This window comes from Elgaria multicarinata, chromosome 6 (assembly GCF_023053635.1).
Source record: "Elgaria multicarinata webbii isolate HBS135686 ecotype San Diego chromosome 6, rElgMul1.1.pri, whole genome shotgun sequence".
NCBI lineage: Eukaryota > Metazoa > Chordata > Lepidosauria > Squamata > Anguidae > Elgaria > Elgaria multicarinata.
The window spans coordinates 97,355,911-97,372,262 of NC_086176.1; the positions used below are offsets into that span (position 1 = coordinate 97,355,911).

The 16,352-nt window shown below is 41.4% G+C and overlaps 1 protein-coding gene across 2 annotated transcripts in view; it reads left to right on the plus strand.

The window, feature by feature from the left end:
* Positions 1–16,352, plus strand: part of OXCT1 (3-oxoacid CoA-transferase 1) — a 67,103-nt gene that overhangs the window by 13,611 nt on the left and 37,140 nt on the right. Inside the window, exon 1 of one of the 2 annotated variants that reach the window (XM_063128120.1) lies at positions 12,042–12,123. The exons of the other annotated variant lie outside the window; for it this stretch is intronic. The gene's annotated coding sequence lies outside the window, so the exon portion shown is untranslated. Of the gene's footprint in view, positions 1–12,041; positions 12,124–16,352 lie in introns of those variants that run through there. 2 annotated transcript variants of the gene reach the window in all.

Consider the following 16,352-nt stretch of genomic DNA (forward strand, 5'->3'; position numbering starts at 1 on the left):
GTTTGGCCAACCAGCATTGCCTGGTTTAACTATGGTTTGAAATGGGCATGCACTGCAGACCATAGTTTCAGATAATTTTGGTAAGCTTTAACCATAGCTAGCCCTGATTCAGACTTTTGATTTAACCATCCTTTGCTGCAAACATAGAACAGTGGGGCATTGGTTCTGGGGAACTATAATATAATGTCTGAATTCAGCCAAAGCTACACACACTTAAGCTGGTTCAAGGGCTTAGGCACATTTAATTCTATCCTGGTATAATTCAGTTTTCTGAATTAGAATACAGGCCATTGCAATCCCTATGTTCAGAATTATTATTATTATTATTTATTTATATAGCACCATCAATGTACATGGTGCTGTACAGCGTAAAACAGTAAATAGCAAGACCCTGCCGCATAGGCTTACATTCTAATAAAATCATAGTAAAGCAATAAGGAGGGGAAGAGAATGCATACAGGCGCTGGGTTGGGTAAACAGGCACAGGGTAGGGTAAAACTAACAGTATTAAGTCCAAACAACATCAGGTTTTAAAAGCTTTAGGAAAAAGAAAAGTTTTTAGCTGAGCTTTAAAAGCTGCGATTGAACTTGTAGATCTCAGATGTTCTGGAAGAGCGTTCCAGGCGTAAGGGGCAGCAGAAGAAAATGGACGAAGCCGAGCAAGGGAAGTAGAGACCCTTGGGCAGGCGAGAAACATGGCATCAGAGGAGCAAAGAGCACGAGCGGGGCAATAGTGTGAGATGAGAGAGGAGAGATAGGAAGGAGCTAGACTGTGAAAAGCTTTGAAGGTCAACAGGAGAAGTTTATATTGGATTCTGAAGTGAATTGGAAGCCAATGAAGAGATTTCAGAAGCGGAGTAACATGGTCAGAGCGGCGAGCCAAGAAGATGATCTTAGCGGCAGAGTGGTGGACAGAAACCAACGGACTGTGGCTGCTAGCCTAGTGGGTGACACAATTATCATCAAGCCCAAATAGTACTAGCAACTGAGCGCCACATCAGGAAGTATCTCTTCTTTAAGGAACATCCTGTTCTGTGCTATGGTAACACCTTGGAGAAATAACTCTTAAGAACTCTTTCATGTGTCTGGCCCAAACCATTCAAGCAGTGTTGGGGAACTCCCCCCACCCCAAGAGCTGCATTTACTTGGGAATAATCTGTTGAGCAGGGCCAAAACTCAAAGTGGGTGGGACCTACATGACCCCACACAATGATTCATTTTCTCTCGACCTTGTTCAGACAACATGCTAAGCCATGGTGCTTAAATATTTTGAGCTAAATATTGACCCTGTTCAGATGACATGCTGAACCATGGTGGTTAAGCATTTTGAGCTAAATGTTATGGCTTAGGGTGTCGTGCGAACCATTCCTAACCATGGTGGCTATATAACCATGAGATTTAAACATACTCACTAACCATTTGCTGCAAAAAGGTTAGCGGCCTTACCATGGCTTAGTGTGTTGTCTGAACAGCCCCCTCCCTCCCTTTCTCTCTCTCTCTCTCTCTTTCTCTCTCTCTCAGAGAGCTTCAGCTGTAGGGCAGTATACAAATGTAATAAATAAATGCAAATCTGGCTGATCTTTTGCCTTTTACCCTACCCCTTGCAACTAACATCCTACTTGTTTAAAGACCTGAAATATGTTAAATGTCCTTTATTAACCAGCATTATTTACCAGCAGATATTGGTATGTTGGGATAGGTGAAATGGTTAACATAGCTTATTGAAACCTAAATTAAACAGGGATTTAAAAAGTATCATTGTCCAGGTAAGAAATGTTCTCTCCTAGGATTATATGTAAAACAACATTATATGCATTTTCCTTTAAATTAACATTGTCCCATGTTGTCAGTGTTAACAAGTGTCTCAAACCAAATGACGGTGGGATTTGGATGCTTACTTCGTAGTGTGGAAGGCTAGATTCAGGCTTGCTATTTTCAAAAGCTTTCCCTGAATGTTATTCCTTGCAAGTTAAACATTAATGGCATTTCCCCTGTCTTATCAATGCTACTATTGACAGTGTTGCTGAATGATAAGATAATACTGATTCTTCCATCATTCAAACACTTTTAGTCTTTTTTTCATTACCCTATTATGTTTTTGCTGGAACATTGATATGGCATACTGAGAATTTGTAAAATGGTATATTTAACCGTGCTTAAGAAATGATGCTCAAGAGGCTTAAGAAATACCAGATTTTTAAAAGTTTCTTTTTTCATTTTTGGTTTTGAGTTGAGAGGCTTAAGAAATACCAGATTTCTTTTAGTTACTTCTTTTTTCGTTTTTGGTTGTGAGTTGAGAAATATTAAGGAACTGTAGAATTGAGTAACTAGGTATATTCTGTGATTCTCTCTCTCTCTTCTCTCTCTCTCTCTCTCTCTCTCTCTCTCTCTTTAAAACAATTCTCTAGCTTTGTTACACGTCCAAACCATTAAGTATGGACATCTGCCAAGAGACTTTTCTCTCTAATTGGGAGTTCCAGCAGATCTCAATTGGTAGATGTATACATGGATACTGTGGGAAAGTTGGGCAGGATGGTGAAATAATCACTGGGACAAAAGGTCATGAAATGCCAGGCTCAGCAGTTGGGGCTGTTACATATCCAGCAGCAGAACTCAAATATATGCATGATTACAAATGTATAACATCAGGACGACTCAGGATATTCTGTCTATGGATGTGTGCAAGATTATAACTCAGCATACCCATTCACAGTAGCGGTCACTGTGAAAATAGCATGCCTTACTAGCTACACTATGCTATTTTAATGCCTATAAAAGCAAACCAGAGTCACGATTCAGTCTGCACTGAATAGAATATGTTGATTAATTCTTGTTCAGCAATTTCACACCGTGGCTCCCTTTAAAGACTTTATTGAAATATGGTGACTGATGCCGACAGTCAAGTGTCCTTGGAGAATAATGCAGCTGGACAAGCATCTGTCCGGGATGCTTTAGGGTGGATTCCTGCATTGAGCAGGGGGTTGGACTCGATGGCCTTGTAGGCCCCTTCCAACTCTGCTATTCTATGATTCTATGAATAAGATATTCTCCAAATGGTTTCTGAGTGTTGCCACTTTTTTGAGCTCAGATTTTTGGGAGAAACAGATGTCATTGTCCAGGGTGAGCTATGATGCATTGGAGCATTTATTTTGTATTTGCTTAAAATGGTTTTTAGACTGCCTTTAAGGGTAGAACCCTTCAAGTGCGTATTTGGAGCTGTAGGTGGCAACAAATAGTATCCCATCACTTTAGTTTCTGAGCAGTATCCCAGAACTCAAATAGCACTAGTGGAGCACCGCTGAATCTTTTAATCACACAAGTGGTTTCCTATTACGCTTGTACAACCGGTTGCACAACAGGTTGCACAAGCGGAATGTGCAGCCCATTGCACAAGAGTTATGCGCAATGGGTTGCATAACAGTATAACATATACTGTACAAGTATAATGCACAACTGTGTGTGCAACCGTAACTTCAGTTGGATTCTTCTCTTGCACATAGTTCAGAACCTGGTTTCCATTAGCGCAACATCATTTGCTCTAGCGGAGTTACACAGTTGGTTACTGCCTTCTGATCCTATTCTGTCGGAGTCCAATCCTAAACAGTAATATTTCTCTAATAGAGGCCTGGGCTTGTACACCTGCCCATGATTACAGGCAGCCCATAGTCTCAAACATCTGTTCACCAGCAACAGTGGACTATCAGAGACAAGGACTAAGCCCTTAATGCAACATTTTCCTTGTGTCTTGTCTGAGCAACTTTATGTTATGTTAACTTTGGCTGTTAGTTGCCAAAAATGAATCAAGGCGGTGTACAACAATTTAAAACAATAAAACCCTGCAACAATAAAAACAAGAACATTAAAAACAGTAAGATCAATAAAAACTGCGTATTTTAAAAAGCTAAATTGAAAAGATGTGTCTTTACAGCCTTTCTAAAGGCCTAGAGGGGGGGGGGCAATTGTTATTCTTGAGTGAGTGCATTTTATAATTTGGGGACAGCACAAGAGAAACCCCTTTAATTTGTGTTTGACATACAGGCCTCCGAGGGTAATGCTGCTTTCAAAAGGGCCACTCTTGTAGATCTTAATGTTACAGGATCTAGTAATATCGGTGGTGCATTCACCTACTCATCCTTCAATGTGATATGTATGGCATCACTCAACAGTCCTCTATTGCAATGGTCTTCAACTGGTCCAGACCAGAGACACAGTTTGGGCTCCCAACCTGCAACATGGACCCACTTTCACAATTTCACAGTTGCTCAACATGGCAGCAACAGGTTTACCACGACCCATCTGGACTGATGTTGTGACCCACTTTTGGGTCATGACCTATCAGTTGAAGACAACTGCTCTATTGGAATCCTTCGAGGAGGAAGATTTAGAGACCCCTATTGAGGATTATGCCCAGAAACTAAATATGGCAAAGACTGAATTGCTTGTTTTTCCTCCTAAACCTTCTCCTCGTCTTTCATTCTCTCTCACTGTCAATGATGTTACGCTTACTCCAGTCAAGGAAGCTCGCAGTCTTGGCTTCATATTTGACTCATCGCTCTCCTTTATTCCTCATATTGAGGCAATAGCTAAATCCTGTCGTTTCTTCCTGTATAATATTGCCAGGATTCGACCATCTCTGTCTGTCTCTTCTGCCAAGACTCTTGTTCATGCACTGGTTATTTCTCGGTTGGACTACTGCAACCTTCTTCTCTCTGGCCTTCCTTCTTCTCACATCAGTCTGTTGGTTTCTGTCCACCACTCTGCCGCTAAGATCATCTTCCTGGCTCGCTGCTCTGACCATGTAACTCCACTTCTGAAATCTCTTCATTGGCTTCTAATTCACTTCAGAATCCAATATAAACTTCTCCTGTCGACCTTCAAAGCTTTTCATGGTCTAGCTCCTTCCTATCTCTCCTCTCTCATCTCACACTATTGCCCCGCTCGTGCTCTTCGCTCCTCTGATGCCATGTTTCTCGCCTGCCCAAGGGTCTCTACTTCCCTTGCTCGGCTTCGTCCATTTTCCTCTGCTGCCCCTTACGCCTGGAACGCTCTTCCAGAACATCTGAGATCCACAAGTTCAATCGCAGCTTTTAAAGCTCAGCTAAAAACTTTTCTTTTTCCTAAAGCCTTTAAAACTTGATGTTGCTTGGACTTTATACTGTTAGTTCTACCCCCCTGTGCCTGTTTACCCTACCCAGTGCTTGTTTGCATTCTCTTCCCCTCCTTATTGCTTTACTATGATTTTATTAGATTGTAAGCCTATGCGGCAGGGTCTTGCTACATTGATGGTGCTATATAAATAATAATAATAATAATAATAACAACAACAACAACAACAACAACAACAACAACAACAGTTCCTGTGAGGGGTCACAACACAACAGGGGCCTGAGTCCATAGAGGAGCCTGCTGAGGTCCCAGATGCTCATGGAGGGGTCCTCTGCCTCAGAGGAGGAGGCTGAGCGCACCCACCCACCCAAAGTTCCAGGGGAGGCAGGTCCACCTCAGAGAATCTCCACAAACTGACTCTGCAGCAGAGGTCTACTTGGGAGGAAAGGGACTCCTCATGAATAGGGCTCTAACCCAAGATCTCTAATGTACTGCAGCTGAACCCTGGGTGGGGCAACAGGCTCTGCTGTTAAAAGTCTTCAGTGTCTGCCTAGCCAGCATTGGAAACAAGGATATTTTTCATTATATCTTTTTTTGTGTGTGAATTGGTTGCCAGTCCTAGGAAAATATTTCTTGCATCTTTGCTGGGAGGAATGTCTTAAAGAACTTTGGCTGAGCAGATGTGTAAATTACTTGAGGATACGGATCCTTATGTAACTAATTAAGTAGCCTTACTTGCAGTGGCTGCTAAGATGATTAGAGCAAGGCTCCGGAAAACTGTTGCTGTAGATTGTGCACATGATGAGCTGATTTGAGTGGTTTGTTTAAACTTTCTTTTTCTGTGATTGTCTCTCTTTTGTTGTTGTTGCGCCAAAATTGTCAGAAGCGATGGTTATATACAATAAAATTGAATAGATAGAATCATTCACGCAAAGCAAAATGAGACAAACTTACAAATCTTGCTGCATACTCTGTTACGTGATGTGCTCTCATTAGACCCGTGTACAAACTTGCACACGTTCTAATGAGACCTACAGACCTGCTTATAAGGAATCTTTAGACATTGGCAATAGAATGTCTGTGGCTAAGTAAGGCGATTCTTACTCAAAGGAGCCTACACTATTGTAGAGGATAGTGCCACAATGCCACATTTATTGAGTTTTAAACAGATTCAAAAGTTAGTTTTGGGGGAATTAGCTGGGCAAATGGAAGCTTAAAAATAGTTTCAAGACTGTGAGAAGGAGGCTTCTTGAGACTTAGAGCGTACACATGCACACAAACACACACACGGAATCTCTAAAAGAAATATACCTTTCCATGGGCTGAAGCCCTTTTCTGTAGACAGCAACTAGCATGTGTTGCAGCTCCTGGTCTCAATGAAGAGGAAGGAAAAGAGAAAGCAAGGCCATAGCTAGACCTCAGGTTTATCCTTGGATCGTCCAGGGGTCAAACCTGTTCACCTAGGTTCCACACAGGGGATCCAGTGCTCAGGCAGGGGCGAACCCTGGATGATCCCAGGATAAACCTTAGGTCTAGCTGTGGCCCAAGAATCTTTCCTTTGGGAGGAGAGACTTTGCGATTTCAGCAGCAGTGTGGCACCTTATCCCTGGGGGTGGGGTGGGGTGGGTGGTGGGTAAGGCACCTAGTGATTTCAGCAGCATGGCCCCATGCCTCTGGGAAGAGGGGACCTTGACTTTCAAAACCTGAGGGTTTTTATTCAATTTAGAGAATAGCAGTGACATCACTGCTCATAAGCACTGGAAGTGATGCTACTTGCCATTGGAGAAAGACTGAGCTGGCCTTTCATCCCATATAACAAAAGAGGGCCCTTGAGGATGATAGCTGTACTTGCTGGAAACATTCTTTATTTCTATTATTTGTTCATTACATTTATATACCACCTCATAGCCGAAGCTCTTTGGGTGGTTTACAAAAGTTAAAAACAGTGAACATTAAAAACAAATATACAAAAATTTAAAAGCATAAAACCAGCAATGTCATTTCATTATCATTTAATGAAAGATAACGTTACATGCTAATGACCGTCTTAAAGACAAGTGTCCAGGCTGGAGTTCAATAATAGGGCCACATTGTAGGTGCATGACCAGATATCACTCTTGCCATCCACCATTCATATTCTGCTCAATTTTATTCCCACCCTTGCCTATGGGGAATGCCTTTTAGGAGGTCTATTAGAGATTGAATTGCTTGATCTAGCCTTATGTGATTGCTCTCAGCCCCATTCCTGTGCCTTTGCCCCATCTTTGCTGGAGGTGGAGAATGAAGACACCTTGGCTTTTTGGCTGCCTCAAAATGGAGTCAGTACTGCTCACTCACAAGAGAGCTACTTTGTAACAACTCACAAATCCTGTACCACTCATACTGACTCTGCAAAGGAGCCCTTTCTCTGCAGAGGGACTTCCATCTCTCCCAGGCAAAACCGAGGAGTCACTGAGGCCTATATTCTAGGCTCAGAGCAACATCCTGAATTTCATGCCTGAAGGAAAGGAAAGGCACCTTCCTCCTTTGTGTTCAGACTTAAAGACCTTTCTGAAAGTCAGTGACCTCCCTTCTTAATACATACTAATTTATTTAAAAATATCTAAATCCATTGCGCCACATCATCTTTAAACTATCCCCTTCCTAGAATGTCCCCAAACATCCCTTCTCCTTCTGATGTAGCTGGTTTGTCCCTGAACTGCCCTTTGTTTTCATGTGGTCAACAGTTTGGCTTACTTCTCTTTTCTTCCAGACATGGAGATTTCCTATAAGCCTTGACCGGTCACCAAGTTCCCTTATAAGGAATGCACACGGTGTGAATATCAGATATCAAGAAAAGAAACATATATCTAAATAGCCTCTAATACATTCTTTCTCCTGCTTTCCTTCTTAACCTTAAAGTGTTAGCCCCACTACTTATACATCCCTCTAAACACCTTCTGTGCCCCCAAAGCTTCTTTCCCTATGCTATGCTAACAAGCTCTTCTAACACCCCCCCCCCCACACACACACCTTACAAAAATAAGTAAAGTTGCAAAGCCCAAGAAAAATCCCTTTGGCTCTTAGCATTTTTAAGCCTTGGAAATATTGGTGGACTCTGGAGATCATGGTGGGATTGAGTGAGGTGGCTTCATCTTTCTTGGTGTTGGTGGCAGGTGTGCACCCAGGAATCCTTAAGGCACCATTTTTGTTGGTGTCTCCGTGAAGCCCTCGCACTGGCTTCACAGGGCACCATGTTTTCATGTGGCATCAGTGTGAAGGTGATATGTAGCCTGCTGGGGTTGAAAATGGCACCTGGAACCTGCCAGGATGCCCAGAACACAATGAGTTCTGGTAAGTTCATGGTGTACCCAAACCCTTTTTGTGCTGCCGCCTCTAAAATCTCTGAAATGCTTCGCATCCCCACTTCACAGCATGCAAGAAGGGTGGGAAGAATTAGGCAGGCATGTTGTAGCTTTCCCTGAACACTGTATGTAGAGTACCCTGTCTTGCATCCCCAGTGCCTACTTAGAATGGGGGTTACACCCTGTGTTTCTTCTTTGGACCCCAGTGTGATATGCATGCCATTCTCAGGCACATATTCCATCCAGGTACTGCAGAGAAATGTTGCGTTGTGGACCTTCTGTGGAGATGGTATAGAACTGTATCTTTAAGAGAGCAAAGATTAGATCCAGCTGAAGGCTGGGCAATCTATAAGGGGAAATTGGGGATAGCATTTGAGAGGGCTTAGTCAGGCATACGGCTATGCTGCTGGCCTTGCAAGGCATACTTTAAATAAAGGATTTATATTTGTACTTTTACCTTGCCTCTTTTTGGATACAACACCTTCAGACTATGCCCTGCTTGAACTGCATCCTAGTACAAGTAGGGAAGTCCATTGTTTGCAAATCCATCCCTTTTTTGAGACTGATGGATTGCTGTTGCTTGCTTGCCTCAGCTTGCATTCATGAGCCAAGCCGCAAGCTTTTCCTGATAACTAGGAACTTTTTTTATAAATAGAAAAACTCTGCAAATTGCCACCCTAGTTTGTAATTTGCGCAAATCCTGCCCAAATTTGTGTTATTTGCGCAAATCCTGGCCGTGATTTGTGCAACTTTCTATTTACGAAAGAAAACTCAAACCGGTAAATCTGCAAACTGGCCCAACTTGATGCAGATTGAGTCAGGCCAGCTCATGGGGAAGCAAGGCAAAGCACGGGGTGAGGAGTGGGGGCCAAGCGGATGAAAGCTTAGTGAGCTCCACCCCCTGGGGGATCCTTCCAACACCCCCAGGTTCAGCATCAAAATAAAAGAACTAAGGTGTACTTTCTTTGGCTTTCTTAAAATGACTCCACATCAGCATGGATATTACACTGTTTAAGATACATAACTGGGGCCAACAATGTGCAAGAAGATGTTGTAGTGTGGAGTGTTCCGTTCAGGGTGTCAGCCAGACGTTCATGCCCTTTCCCAACCACCTGGCATTCCGTGGCTACTGAGAATGCTCACTCCTCATTGGTCTGTTTTGGGGTTTCCTCCCCCTTAAGTTTCCCCCTCCCTTAAATAGTTCTCGGACTCCTGCAAACCTTCAGATTTCCGCAAACCTGCTGATGCTTCCCTCTTGTGTATGGCTCTGTAAGGATCCATACTTGGAGAGTGGGTTCGCTAGAAGTATAAATGATGATAATGATGTCTGTGCACCGCTGATCTTCTGCAGTTTTGAACACAATCTCAGAGTTGTGTGTCAGATCCATGACTTTTGTCTTTTGTGCCTTTGCCCTACATTGATTTGCTTAGTGGGTGAGCCAAAGGGACAAAGGGTCATGTATGGGGTCATGTATTGGCCAAGTTTCCTTGTGAACTATTTTTTAATTCTCTAGCTGTAAGTGTTCTGGTTTTAGCTCAAACTTCCCTGAGTGCCTGACTTAATCTCTTGTTCTGCTGCCTACCCTGCACCTGTGTAGATGGGGACATGATAGAGACATATAAAATCAAGAATGATTTACAGTATTTTAATAGAGAAATGTTAGAATGCCAGGCCACCCAGTGTGTTCAGAAGTGTATGCAGAGCCATCAAAATGATGTACTGTTTAATGCAGTGTATGCAGTAATATATTTTATTCTGCGCTTCTTCCATTATGGAACTCTAAATGGAATACCTGGTGTTGCCAGGCACTGACCAGAGTGTGGACCAAGACCTGTTTACCTTGAGCAAGCTTGCTGCATCAGATGTCTTTAAGTCCACACTTGTGGCTAATTAACCACTGAAATTCATTGATATATTGTTATAGAATTGAAGGGGTAGTGGTCTTAGGAACATAGGAAGCTGCCTTATACTGAGTCAGATTCTTGGTCTATCTAGCCCAGTGTTGTCAATACTGACTGGCAGCAGCGGCTCTCCAGGGTCTCAGGTAGGAATTTTTCCAGGCTTAACTGGAGATACTGGGGATCGACACTGGGACCTTCTGCATGCAAAGCAGGTGCTCTGACCATTGAGCTATGGTCCTGCCATTGAGCTATGGTCCTGCCGTGATCTTCTAGTCTAACCCACTGCACAGTGCAGGAAATCCTGAGCTAGAACTTCCACTGATGGAGATCCCCCAACAGCTTGAAGTCTCCAGCAAGGCAGAGCCCACCACTCCTGTCGGTAATTGGTTCCATTGTTGAACTGCTCTTATTTTCAAAAAGTTTCTCGTAACATTCAACCAAAACCTACCCTGCTGTAATTTAAAGCTATTAGCAGCAGAGAACCAAGTCCTGATTCATTCTTGTGTGACAGTCCTGCAGATATTTAAAGAGTGCTAGTTTCTTAAAAACCCTGGGGAGAGCTATCTTCCATGAATTTATTTGTTAATTTTGATAGCGTAGATCATCCCTTTTCAGAAAGTATTTCTCTGCTTGCCAGATGTTGGGAAGACACATTGGAATAGATAACTCTACATACTGCTTGTGAGCTCAGTGTTTCCCAACCTTGGTTACGTAGATGATGATGGGTAAGTTCCCATCATCTCTAGCCAGCATGACCAGATAGTTAGGGATCATAGGTATTGTAGTTCAATAACATCTGGGGATGAACTAGAGTGGTCTCATCCAGAAGTCTAAGATTCTTACTGTTCACTGAAGAAAAATCCATTTCAAAATACCTGTAAGAAGCAAATGGGTAGTAATGGGATAACTCCCTCCTCCTCCTCCTCCTCCTTCAATAATAATAATACAACAATACTGTGTATTTCAGCTAGAGTTTATATTTTGCAAAAAGTTAGCTTTTAGCACATTTCCTCAGTTCAGAAATCATCACATTGGGTGCAGGTTGCTTTGAATGCTGCAAAACCTGCATTTTGAAATTAATTTCAAAATGAAATCCACATTTTTGGAAGTCAAACACAAGCTTCTTTGCTCAAAGAGGGTCAGCAAAATACAAATTCAAACTTTGCAATGCAAAATTAGTTTTACTGATCGTTGATGTGGGTTTTCAGCCTCTTGCTGTGCATCATTTGAGCCTCAGTGGATTTGTTCATCTCCATTTCGGATAAGAACTGAAACAAATTGTGTATTTCGACATTCAAAAGAATCCTCAAATCAGCCCAACTGCGTTAAATTAATTAAAAAAAAAAAATCTTAGCAGAGACATCTGTGCTTATTTTTTTGAGTTGGCAACGTTAATCGTATCCTTCAGAATAGCTCTTTCTAATTTTAGCAGGGAGGTTATTCAATATTCTGGCAGGTGTTATTGTCCTGCTACTCCTGAATTACTAATGGTGTAAGGATCCACACTCTGTTGACATGCTTGTATGCTATTCAGGCTACAAATGAGGAATGGAAACATGGGAGATTTTTTCCAAGCTGAAGTCAACTCTTGCATTAGAACAATGTGTTATACAGGAGTACCTAATCTTGGCTTGCAGTCCCTATTAGATTTCTTTGGCTAGGCTTGTGATAATGGTGACTTTGTAAGATGTGGTGCATGTGTGAACATGGAAAAAAGCAACCGACGACTTCCACCCTGCTCAGAGTGACCAAGAAGCTGAAGCTTCTCTAGGTAGGGTTGACATAAATGTATTACAATGAGAGGGGGAGGCGTTGGAGCAAGAGACGTGGGAGAAGAGGAGGAGGAGGACAGAAGAAAATGGGAGGGATGCAGAGATTTGACCCTCCCTCTGTCCCCAGATTGGGCATGAGCTAGGGTGCTTCCAAATGATGCTTTTGTCCTGCAGTCGCCCTGTTTCATTCATGGAGTTTGATATGTGGTCGAGAAGATGCCATCTTCAATTTGGATCCCTCCTGTGTTTCTCTTATGCATTTTGTCTTTTTGGTGTGTGTGTGTGTCTTTTTTTGTTTCTTAACCTGGAAAAGAATACCAGAAATCTAACTGAAGCAGTGTAGGAGGTGTGTTATGCCTGTGACATGCAGATGTCATGTGTGTTACAGATTACATTACTTGAATTCCTAGCTTTGCTTCTGTTTTCATCTGTATACCTAAATATTGAGATTAAATCTTCAAGTATCTGGATGTCCTTCTTGTTTGGTCTTACTCTCTGCCTGTTAATTTATACAGGTTACCCTGTGTTTTCTTACAGGCAATGGTTTTTTTAAAAAAATAATTTTATTTTTCTACAATACTTAAACATACACATTACATCCTCTCATAAAGAAAAAACAACAACATACTACATAATATTGAAACGTTGAATACATAATATCTTATCTAAATACATAATCAAAATTAACATAGAAGTGCACCCCCCACCTCGGGATCTCATTCCTGATTCCAGAATCTCATACTTTCTTCTGCTGGTGGTTTCCCACTTCCTTTAGAAAACACAAATATTAGGAACTGTTTCCAAATTCCTTCAAAATCATTTGATTTAGCTATACCTCTTCTCCATTTAATATTACTTGTCAATTTATCATTAATAGCTATATCCCATACTTCTTTATACCATTCTTCAATAGAATATTCCCCTTGAATCTTCCAGTTCCTAGCTACAATCAATCTTGCTGCAGTCAGCAAATTCGCTATCAATTCCTTGATTTCCTTTTTACATTTAAAATCTTCAAATAGTGACAGTAATGCAACTTTTGGTGTTCGTTCTATCTTCATTTCCACAATTTCTTACAGGCAATGGTGTGGACTTGATAATACATTCTAGCAATATGGTTTGTTGATCTTACCAGTTTTCAAAAGTATATATTTATATCATTTATTAACAGTCCATCTAGCCCTGTATGCGGTCCTATAATAGCTAGTTTAAAATAGAATTGCATAATAGGAGCTATTCCTGTTGTTCACATCCAGTTTTTAAAGACTGGGTTCAGACAACATGATAACCAATGGTGGTTTAAATAGTAGACGTTTGGTTATTTAACCCACCATGGGTTATTGTGTTGTGTGGACAGTTGGTTATTTAACCCAGCATGGGTTATTGTGTTGTGTGGAGGGAATTTTTAACCAACAGTTGGTTATTTGGCCAAAATAATCAATGCAAGTAAGCAATGCTGTACAGAGTTGGCTATTTGATCCACCATTGGTTATTTTGTTGTGTGGAGGGCACCATTGGTTATTTCCTTAGCCACGTTGGTTATTTTGTCAGCCACAGAGTCACAAGACAAGAGCAGTCAAAGAGCTGGCTGCTGCTGTAGTCCAGCTGGCGGGATAGATTTTCGGCAGCAATGGCTGATGGGATACTAGTAGGAGGACTGAGGGGGAGAGATGAATGAGTCAACTCAGTGTAGACTAATAGTTAACTCAACACTGATCCTAATCTATACCACGGTTGATTATTATCATGTTGTGTGGGGAGTACTCCCTAGATAAATAACTGTTGAGGTGATTATTACCCCACCATTGACTATTGTGTTGTCTGAACGCAGTCAAAGTCTAAAGACGCTGTAAATCTTGCCTATCCTAGTTAACGCCTATACTTGCCACCAAACAGATTTCATGTTGAATTGAGGACCTTTGACCCAGCTAAGCAGATGACAGGCCATTATGACTTTATGGCTTGGATGGAACAGAAAGAAGGTGTGTACGTGAACACTGCTTACAGGATATTCTGCTGGTGGGCTAGTTCTGTAACCTAATAAGTGTGTGTGTGTGTGTGTGTGTGTGTATGTATGTATGTATATGAGAGAGAAAGAGAGAGAGAGAGAAAATGAGAATGTTAGAGAGGAAGCAGAATGTCAAGCAAAAAGCAAGATTCAGGTCAGATGAAGAGCTGAGTTCACTTAATGGTATAACATTTGCGCTACACGATTACTTTTTTTACTTTGCTTTTTATACTGTATTTTGTATTTGTGCTTTTAACATGTTGGTTGTTTTAGTATGGTTTTAATTTTTGTGAACCGCCCAGAGAGCTTCAGCTATTGGGCGGTATAAAAATGTAATAAATAAATAAATATTTTTTTAAAAAATTGTTGGGTTTCAAGAAGTACTGCATTATGACCTTAAAAGCTCAAACATCTGTTCCTTTTCTTTTAAACACAGAAATTTCTTTTAAACTAAATTCCCAAATTATTTTTAATGGATTCCACTTTTTTAAACAAGCCAAACAAAAACAGCCACTTCTAAAATAACAGTGATCTAGTGAACTCAGGGCAGTCTCATAGTGGCTTCATGAATGTCTAGTCTACACTGAGTGGCCTTTATAGAAGCAGACTTTTGTCTGGTTCAAGTTTGGGTCAACTTGCGGTCGATAGCCTGCATCTGCTGCGTACAGAAATCCCTTTGCTAGTCCTAACACCATTTCAGGTCCGGTAATGGCCAATGTACTGAGGCAGGCGAACCAGTGGATTAGAGGAGCCCTTGATAACATGAGGCAGAAATCTCTCTGTAATCGTTGGCAAATCTGTCCTTGACCTTTTATTCCCTACTGTTCTCCCACTGAGCCGATTCCGTGTGCCACATGCAGGCTGAAGCAGTGTACGCGTATCGTTTGGTTCTGGTCACAATATGATAAGACATTGAGGGTTAGCTGAAGTATTATTACTGGACAAAGGTTGTGTTTTTTATTTTCGTATGAGTGACTCCCTCTTGCTGCCTTATGCCTCTTTGATTTCCCATTACGTTAAGACACCGGCCCCTCCCCGTATGCTTTCACAAGAATATTTCTTATAGCAGGTTTTGTCAACTTCTGAATCATTGAGAATCCCGTTTCTTCTCCAGACAGTGGACCAGAGGCAGAAGGAAAGGGTCTTAGTGCAGTAGTAGATCACATGACTCACAGCACATAAGCCAAGCAGTGTGTGTGTGTGTGTGAGGGGGAGAGAGGGGGGGAAATGTGGAATTTGTGAGAGAATATGATACGTATGTATGTTTACATTTTGTATGTGGGCGTATGTGTGTGAGTGAATGGTGTCTCTGTGTGTATGTATGTATGCGAGTGAAGCACATTGGGACCACATGTAGAGATGTGAAGGCCTGGGGGAAAAACGGAAAAATTTGGGAAAACGTTTTTTTCTTGAACCCTTTTTTTGGGCTTTTTCCTATTGTTCTTTTTTTTTTTTTGCTATTGATTATCAGTTACTTTTGTTCGTACATATTGTGACTTAAAAGCCAGTATTATTTGGGGTAGGGGTTAAGGGGGTAGGAAATAATACATGCTTTTAGTTCAGTATCATAAATACAGGTAGTTCATTATAAATGTGTATTTAATTGTATTACTTTTTTGTGCACAGTAGGGATGGGAGAATCTGTCAATTTCAGTTTTGCTCAGTTTCTCATTTTCCTGACTGGAAGTTTGTTTCAGCCTGTTCCACAGCCTTTTGTGAATTTGGCGGGAAAAAGTCAGCATGAAAATTCGTATACATTTTTGTGTACATTTCTCCAAATATATGTATTTTTGTATCCACTTCCCGTAGTCTGTGCAGGCACTCCCAATGTATATTTTTTGTGCATATTTTCCACAATATATGCATTTTATGTGCACTTTCCCTTAATATTCACATTTGTGTGTGCATGTTTTGAGTTAAGAACTGGTTTGCAAATTTTTGAGAAGTGTGGATTTTGATATGCAAGTGCGTTCCAGTTTGCTTATAGGTTTGGGAGGTGTAACTTGAGTAAGTTTGTATAAAAAGTCAGACCCAACAAATTTCTCTTTCATTTCTAGTGCACAGTTTGGTAGAATACGGTCTGCACGCTTTCCCTTACGTTTAGATGCTCACACACACAAACACACACACACACACACACACATACAGACACAAAGCCAACAATTCATGAATGGGATGGAAAGAAGCAAAGTGCCATAGTTCAGTGTGGTAAGAGCACAA